This window comes from Salmo salar, unplaced genomic scaffold, assembly GCF_905237065.1.
Source record: "Salmo salar unplaced genomic scaffold, Ssal_v3.1, whole genome shotgun sequence".
In the NCBI taxonomy this organism is placed as follows: Eukaryota; Metazoa; Chordata; class Actinopteri; order Salmoniformes; family Salmonidae; genus Salmo; species Salmo salar.
This window is the reverse complement of record NW_025549707.1, coordinates 59,208-68,618: the sequence shown is the minus strand read 5'-3', so window position 1 is coordinate 68,618 and position 9,411 is coordinate 59,208. Positions and strand designations below refer to the sequence as shown.

General features: G+C 47.5%; 1 non-coding gene across 1 annotated transcript; it reads left to right on the top strand.

The window, feature by feature from the left end:
* The first annotated feature begins 2,178 nt into the window (after window positions 1-2,178).
* Window positions 2,179-2,252, top strand: trnaa-cgc (transfer RNA alanine (anticodon CGC)). The gene has a single exon. It is a non-coding gene; the product is annotated as a tRNA-Ala (tRNA).
* Window positions 2,253-9,411: the final 7,159 nt, after the last annotated feature.

Here is a 9,411-nt window from a genome sequence, read left to right as displayed (position 1 = left end):
CAAATCAAATGTTATTAGTCACATGCGCCGAATACAACAGGTGTCGACCTTACAGTGAAATGTTTACTTACGAGCCCCTAACCAACAATGCAGTTTCAATAAAATTATGGATAAGAATAAGAGATAAAAGTAACTAGTAATTAAAGAGCAGCAGTAAAATAACAATAGCGAGACTATATACAGGGGGGTACCGATACTGATTCAATGAGCGTGGGCACCGGTTAGTTGAAGTAGTATGTACATGTAGGTAGAGTTATTAAAGTGACTATGCATAGATAATAGTAACAGAGAGTAGCAGCGGTGTAAAGAGGGGGAGGGGGGGAAATGCGAATAGTCTGGGTAGCCATTTGATTAGATGTTCAGGAGTCTTACGGTTTGGGGGTAGAAGCTGTATAGGAAGCCTTTTGGACCTAGACTTGGCGCTCCAGTACCACTTGCCGTGCGGAAGCAGAGAACAGTCTATGACTAGGGTGGCTGGAATCTTTGACAATTTTTAGGGCCTTCCTCTGACACTGCCTTGTATAGAGGTCCTCGATGGCAGGAAGCTTGGTCCCAGGGACGTACTGGGCCGTTCGCACTACCCTCTGTAGTGCCTTGCGGTCAAAGGCCAAGCAGTTGCAATACCAGGGAGTGATGCAGCCAGTCAGGATGCTCTCAATAGTGCAGCTGAAGAACCTTTTGAGGACCCATGCCAAATCTTTTCAAATCTTTTTTGTCTCCTGAGGGGAAATAGGTATTGTCGTGCCCTCTTTTTTATTTTTATTTTATTTCACCTTTATTTAACCAGGTAGGCTAGTTGAGAACAAGTTCTCATTTACAACTGCGACCTGGCCAAGATAAAGCAAAGCAGTGCGACAAAAACAACAACACAGAGTTGCATATGGGATAAACAAACGTACAGTCAATAACACAATAGAAAATCTGTATACAGTGTGTGCAAATTAAGTAAGGAGGTAAGGCAATAAATAGGCCATAGTGGCAAAGTAATTCAAATTTAGAAATGAACACTGGAGTGATAGGTGTGCAGATGAGGATGTGCAAGTAGAGATGCTGGTGTGCAAAAGAGCAGAAAAAAGAATATATGGGGATGAGGTAGGTAGTAAGTTGGATGGGCTATTTACAGATGGGCTGTGTACAGCTGCAGCGATCGGTAAGCTGCTCTGACAGCCGATGCTTGAAGTTAGTGAGGGAGATATAAGTCAGGAATTTTTGCAATTAGTTCCAGTCACTGGCAGCAGAGAACTGGAAGGAATAGCGGCCAAAGGGGGTGTTGGCTTTGGGGGTGACCAGTGAAATATACCTGCTGGAGCGCATGCTACGGGTGGGTGCTGCTATGGTGACCAGTGAGCTGAGATAAGGCGGGGCTTTACCTAGCAAAGACTTATAGATGACCTGGAGCCAGTGGGTTTGGCGACGAAAATGTAGCGAGGACCAGCCAACGACATCATACAGGTCGCAGTGGTGGGTAGTATATGGGGCTTTGGTGACAAAATGGATGGCACTGTGATAGACTGCATCCAATTTGCTGAGTAGAGTATTGGAGGCTGTTTTGTAAATGACATCGCCAAAGTCAAGGGTTGACAGGATAGTCAGTTTTACGAGGGTATGTTCGGCAGCATGAGTGAAGGAGGCTTCGTTGCGAAGTAGGAAGCCGATTCTAGATTTAACTTTGGATTGAAGATGCTTAATGTGAGTCTGGAAGGAGAGTTTACAGTCTAGCCAGGTATTTATAGTTGTCCACATATTCTAAATCTGGTGGGCGGGTGGGTGCAGGCTGAAGAGTTGGTTGTCGGGTGAAGAGTATGCATTTAGTTTTACTAGCGTTTAAGAGCAGTTGGAGGCCACTGAAGGAGAGTTGTATGGCATTGAAGCTCGTCTGGAGGTTTGTTAGCACAGTGTCCAAAGACGGGCCAGATGTATACAGAATGGTGTCGTCTGCGTAGAGGTGGATCAGAGAATCACCAGCAGCAAGAGCGACATCATTGATATATACAGAGAAAAGACTCGGCCTGAGAATTTAACGCTGTGGCACCCCCATAGAGACTGCCAGAGGTCCGGACAACAGGCCCTCCGATTTGACACACTGAACTCTATCTGAGAAGTAGTCAGTGAACCAAGCGAGACAGTCATTAGAGAAACCAAGGCTGTTGAGTCTGCCGATGAGAATACATCTCTATAGTCCCGTGTGGCTCAGTTGGTAGAGCATGGTGTTCGCAACGCCAGGGTTGTGGGTTCGATTCCCACGGGGGACCAGTACGCAAAAAAAAAAAAATTGTATGAAATGTATGTATTCACTACTGTAAGTCGCTCTGGATAAGAGCGTCTGCTAAATGACTAAAATGTAAAATGTAAATGTAACTGTCTTGGTGTGCTTGGACCATATTAGTTTGTTGGTGACGTGGACACCAAGGAACTTGAAGCTCTCAGCCTGCTCCACTGCAGCCCCGTCAATGAGAATGGGGGCGTGCTCGGTCCTCTTTTTCCTGTAGTCCACAATCATCTCCTTTGTCTTGCTAGGTTTAGCATTTTCAAACCAAAAACATCAATGTACCAGATATTAGCATGTGTTAAATGTCATGCCCAAGGCCACGACTCAATCCAAAAACATCAATGTACTAGATATTAGCATGTTAGAAATGTCATGCCCAAGGCCACGTCTCAATCTGAGGCACGTTATGGAGCAGAGTACTGGACATACTACAATGAGCCTTTAAAAGGCATTTTCCCCAATGTTCAAGGATATCGCCTTCATGGTAAACACTGTGAATGTTGGCTCAAGTGTAAATTAAAAGTCAAATGCAATGTGCTGCTCTATAACGCACCTTGGATTGAATCCCGAGCCTGAGTATAAATTAAAAATTCAACTTTAAGATGTTTCAAGGAGCTTTTAATGTCAAAGTCAAACTTTTACACACATCATCATCATCATCATCATCATCATCAAACCGTTCTGTAACATCAACTCCTCGGCTGTGACTGAAATGGGACCCTTTTCCCTCTATAGTGAACTACTGTTGACCAGGGCCCTCTATAGTCCACTACTGTTGACCAGGGCCCTCTATAGTCCACTACTGTTGACCAGGGCCCTCTATAGTCCACTACTGTTGACCAGGGCCCTCTATAGTCCACTACTGTTGACCAGGGCCCTCTATAGTCCACTACTGTTGACCAGGGCCCTCTATAGTGAACTACTGTTGACCAGGGCCCTCTATAGTCCAGTACTGTTGACCAGGGCCCTCTATAGTCCACTACTGTTGACCAGGGCCCTCTATAGTCCACTACTGTTGACCAGGGCCCTCTATAGTCCACTACTGTTGACCAGGGCCCTCTATAGTCCACCACTGTTGACCAGGGCCCTCTATAGTCCACTACTGTTGACCAGGGCCCTCTATAGTCCAGTACTGTTGACCAGGGCCCTCTATAGTCCACTACTGTTGACCAGGGCCCTCTATAGTCCACTACTGTTGACCAGGGCCCTCTATAGTCCAGTACTGTTGACCAGGGCCCTCTATAGTCCACTACTGTTGACCAGGGCCCTCTATAGTCCACCACTGTTGACCAGGGCCCTCTATAGTCCACTACTGTTGACCAGGGCCCTCTATAGTCCACTACTGTTGACCAGGGCCCTCTATAGTGAACTACTGTTGACCAGGGCCCTCTATAGTCCACTACTGTTGACCAGGGCCCTCTATAGTGCACTACTGTTGACCAGGGCCCTCTATAGTCCACTACTGTTGACCAGGGCCCTCTATAGTCCACTACTGTTGACCAGGGCCCTCTATAGTCCACTACTGTTGACCAGGGCCCTCTATAGTCCACTACTGTTGACCAGGGCCCTCTATAGTCCACTACTGTTGACCAGGGCCCTCTATAGTGAACTACTGTTGACCAGGGCCCTCTATAGTCCAGTACTGTTGACCAGGGCCCTCTATAGTCCACTACTGTTGACCAGGGCCCTCTATAGTCCACTACTGTTGACCAGGGCCCTCTATAGTCCACTACTGTTGACCAGGGCCCTCTATAGTCCACTACTGTTGACCAGGGCCCTCTATAGTCCACTACTGTTGACCAGGGCCCTCTATAGTCCACTACTGTTGACCAGGGCCCTCTATAGTCCACTACTGTTGACCAGGGCCCTCTATAGTCCAGTACTGTTGACCAGGGCCCTCTATAGTCCACTACTGTTGACCAGGGCCCTCTATAGTGAACTACTGTTGACCAGGGCCCTCTATAGTCCACTACTGTTGACCAGGGCCCTCTATAGTGAACTACTGTTGACCAGGGCCCTCTATAGTCCACTACTGTTGACCAGGGCCCTCTATAGTCCACTACTGTTGACCAGGGCCCTCTATAGTCCACTACTGTTGACCAGGGCCCTCTATAGTCCACTACTGTTGACCAGGGCCCTCTATTGTCCTCCATACTGTATAAGGAATAGGGTACCATTTCTGGAAGCACACCTCTTCCTCGTAATCATTAGCAAATGCATTTAGTTGAATAATTAATGAATACCAGTTAATAATAGAGCAGCAACAGATAAATAAAAAAAGAGAAAATCAAGAGGAAAAAAATGTTTTTTTTCTTTTAATGCAAAATTGAAACAGGTAAAACATGCCTTTTTGTCTGTTGTGAACATTGTTCGCTGTTCTGCGTGTTCTACGGGTTCCTGGCTTCTACTGGGTAGTTCTTACGGTTCTATAGATGGCTATTAGGTAATCGACCAATCAGGAGTTCAAAAGGCAGTAGTGCACTATATTCCCTATATAGTGCACTACTTGGGCGACACTGGTCAAAAGTAGTGCACTATATAGGGTGCCATTTAGGATGCACAACGAGGTGTCACCTTTCAAAAATAAAGTCCTAAACAGGTGAATGCAAATATCTCTTTAAGACGTCATTAACCTTGTTATCACCCTGTCCTCAATCAACAAGCCTGTTATCACCCTGTCCTCTCTCTCTCCAGGCCTGTTATCACCCTGTCCTCTCTCTCTCCAGGCCTGTTATCACCCTGTCCTCTCTCTCTCAGGCCTGTTATCACCCTGTCCTCTCTCTCTCCAGGCCTGTTATCACCCTGTCCTCTCTCTCCAGGCCTGTTATCACCCTGTCCTCTCTCTCTCCAGGCCTGTTATCACCCTGTCCTCTCTCTCTCTCCAGGCCTGTTATCACCCTGTCCTCTCTCTCTCTCCAGGCCTGTTATCACCCTGTCCCTCTCTCTCTCCAGGCCTGTTATCACCCTGTCCTCTCTCAACAAGCCTGTTATCACCCTGTCCTCTCTCTCTCCAGGCCTGTTATCACCCTGTCCTCTCTCTCTCCTGGCCTGTTATCACCCTGTCCTCTCTCAACAAGCCTGTTATCACCCCTGTCCTCTCTCTCCAGGCCTGTTATCACCCTGTCCTCTCTCTCTCCAGGCCTGTTATCACCCTGTCCTCTCTCTCTCCTGGCCTGTTATCACCCTGTCCTCTCTCTCCAGGCCTGTTATCACCCTGTCCTCTCTCTCTCCAGGCCTGTTATCACCCTGTCCTCTCTCTCTCCAGGCCTGTTATCACCCTGTCCTCTCTCTCTCCAGGCCTGTTATCACCCTGTCCTCTCTCTATCCAGGCCTGTTATCACCCTGTCCTCTCTCTCTCCAGGCCTGTTATCACCCTGTCCTCTCTCTCTCCAGGCCTGTTATCACCCTGTCCTCTCTCTCTCCAGGCCTGTTATCACCGTCCTCTCTCTCTCCAGGCCTGTTATCACCCTGTCCTCTCTCTCTCCAGGCCTGTTATCACCCTGTCCTCTCTCTCTCCTGGCCTGTTATCACCCTGTCCTCTCTCTCTCTCCTGGCCTGTTATCACCCTGCCCTCTCTCTCTCCTGGCCTGTTATCACCCTGTCCTCTCTCAACAAGCCTGTTATCACCCTGTCCTCTCTCTCTCCAGGCCTGTTATCACCCTGTCCTCTCTATCCAGGCCTGTTATCACCGTCCTCTCTCTCTCCAGGCCTGTTATCACCCTGTCCTCTCTCTCTCCAGGCCTGTTATCACCCTGTCCTCTCTCTCTCCAGGCCTGTTATCACCCTGTCCTCTCTCTCTCCAGGCCTGTTATCACCCTGTCCTCTCTCTCCAACAAGCCTGTTATCACCCTGTCCTCTCTCTCTCCAGGCCTGTTATCACCCTGTCCTCTCTCTATCCAGGCCTGTTATCACCCTGTCCTCTCTCTCTCCAGGCCTGTTATCACCCTGTCCTCTCTCTCAACAAGCCTGTTATCACCCCCGTCCTCTCTCTATCCAGGCCTGTTATCACCCTGTCCTCTCTCTATCCAGGCCTGTTATCACCCTGTCCTCTCTCTCTCCAGGCCTGTTATCACCCTGTCCTCTCTCTCTCCTGGCCTGTTATCACCCTGTCCTCTCTCTCCAGGCCTGTTATCACCCTGTCCTCTCTCTCAACAAGCCTGTTATCACCCTGTCCTCTCTCTCCAGGCCTGTTATCACCCTGTCCTCTCTCTCTCTCCAGGCCTGTTATCACCCTGTCCTCTCTCTCTCAACAAGCCTGTTATCACCCTGTCCTCTCTCTCCAGGCCTGTTATCACCCTGTCCTCTCTCTATCCAGGCCTGTTATCACCCTGTCCTCTCTCTATCCAGGCCTGTTATCACCCTGTCCTCTCTCTCCAGGCCTGTTATCACCCTGTCCTCTCTCTCAACAGGCCTGTTATCACCCTGTCCTCTCTCTCTCCTGGCCTGTTATCACCCTGTCCTCTCTCTCTCCTAGCCTGTTATCACCCTGTCCTCTCTCTATCCAGGCCTGTTATCACCCTGTCCTCTCTCTCCAGGCCTGTTATCACCCTGTCCTCTCTCTCAACAAGCCTGTTATCACCCTGTCCTCTCTCTCAACAAGCCTGTTATCACCCTGTCCTCTCTCTCTCCTGGCCTGTTATCACCCTGTCCTCTCTCTCTCCAGGCCTGTTATCACCCTGTCCTCTCTCTCTCCAGGCCTGTTACACCCTGTCCTCTCTCTCCAGGCCTGTTATCACCCTGTCCTCTCTCTCTCAACAAGCCTGTTATCACCCTGTCCTCTCTCTCTCCAGGCCCACATAACAGGGCTAAGAAGAAGTGATTTAAATTGTCTTTAAACGTGCAGTATATAAAACACACATACTCCCACACTGTGCCAGCCTCCCAAATGGAACCCTAATCCCTGCACACTTCACGACTTCAGCCAACTTTTGACGACTGACCCCCTATATGGCTTCTATAGGGAATAGGGTGCCATACCGGACGCAGACACAGATTCATGTACACTGTTCCTATAGGTCCGTGTTAGGCCGGGGAAGGAAAGGTAGGGTAGTATGGTAGTAGGGTAGGATGTCTGTACGAGACTCTGCATTAAAACAGCAGTTTGACTTCCCGGAAGAAAAGATCTGTCTTGTAATAAACACAAATCATTGTTTTCAGAGTCTCTTGTAGCAAAGTTCTCCTGGTCCGTTAGGGTTAACTCAGCTCCTGAATCCAGACCCCGACCCTGTGGGATGGAATCCAGCTCCATGATTTCCATATATCCAGGGACCGTGTGGTCATGGTTACTACATAGTATGTACTAGATATCAGTGGCTCAAGGTGAGCTAGAAAACCCTGTAGGATTATGGCATAGACAGACCAATCCCCTTCGAGCATTCCGGATTGGAACCCAACCTTCTGGAACTAGAACCCACACAGAACTTCCGTCCATTGTCACATCAGCGCACCGCTGAGTCCAGTCCACCAATCACAGAGCTTCAGAGACAGCAGGTTGGGAGACAAGAGGTTAGAGGGAGGAAGGGTTGAGAAGGTCAGTGACACCATAGAGAAGAGTGGAGAGAGAGATAGGGGCACCATAGAACTACAACTCAATTCTAACTCACATTCTGGGGGATTGAATTAGAACTCAATTCTAAATCGAATTCTAAGGGATTGAATTAGAACTCAATTCTAATTCTAAGGGAGAATTCATGGTTTTGTTTTCATGTAGAAACCTAGCGGCTTGCTTTACAAATGACGTACTGTACACATTGTGTCAAGTCTTACCTGAGAGTTGGTTAGTGTGTAACTGAAGTTAAAGTCACTGATTATATGGTGCGTGATCTTTCTTTAGACTGTTAAGGTGTAGCTCCTGGCTTCCTTTTAGAAAGGAGACAAGGAGAGGATTCTACTTTAGACTATTAAGGTGTAGCTCCTGGCTTCCTTTTAGAAAGGAGACAAGGAGAGGATGCTACTTTAGACTGTTAAGGTGTAGCTCCTGGCTTCCTTTTAGAAAGGAGACAAGGAGAGGATTCTACTTTAGACTATTAAGGTGTAGCTCCTGGCTTCCTTTTAGAAAGGAGACAAGGAGAGGATTCTACTTTAGACTGTTAAGGTGTAGCTCCTGGCTTCCTTTTAGAAAGGAGACAAGGAGAGGATTCTACTTTAGACTGTTAAGGTGTAGCCCCTGGCTTCCTTTTAGAAAGGAGACAAGGAGAGGATTCTACTTTAGACTGTTAAGGTGTAGCTCCTGGCTTCCTTTTAGAAAGGAGACAAGGAGAGGATGCTACTTTAGACTATTAAGGTGTAGCCCCTGGACTCTACCGTCCTTCCACGCATCCCGTCAACGTGAGGAGTTTCTCATTTTCTCTCAAATTGCTACAGCATATAACTTCACCGAGGGATGAAGGTTTCTCTCTCTTCCTCTCCTCGTGATGACTTCACACACTGATGCTCTCTCTCCCTCTCTCCTTCTATCCTTCTCCCTCACATACAAACACACACATAGAAACATACATCATGTTTTCAGAGATGCATAATATCTCCAAAAAGAAGGCGTCTGGTTTTCCCCAAAAAATATCAAATTAGCGTTTAGCTGTTTTTATTTCATGCAGAAGAAGAGTTCGAGTTCTTTTTTTGTCCCGAACCTTTTGGTTTGTTCTATGAGTTACTACGTACTGTTAGAGGAATAGTTTAAACATCCCTTTAATGTAAAGCCGCTATATAGACCAAAACATCCCTTTAATGTGTTGAAAGATGAATACTTATTTAAATACATGTTGACATAAAGGGGGTTGAAGAGGGGGGGGGGAGCAGGCAAAAAGCTCGTTTTCAGAGGCAACATGTTATATGTTAAAGTATGGTTAAATGCATGTAGGTACATTATGTGTGTGTGTGTGTGAGTGTGGGCATGTGTATCCTTCTGCATTTTGGGTTGATTTTGTATAGCTACAGTGTATGCGTGTGTGTGTGTGTGTGCACGTCACACGTCTATGTCGTGTGGGTATGGTTTCACTGAGTGTGTGTGTGTGTGTGTGTGTTTCACTATACTGTGTGTGTGAGAGAGGGAGGATACTGATATACATAATGAATGAAGTGACTGGTCTTCAGCACGGTAGAGTACTCTGTAATGGCCTTAATGAATGGATGACAGTGCTGTAACA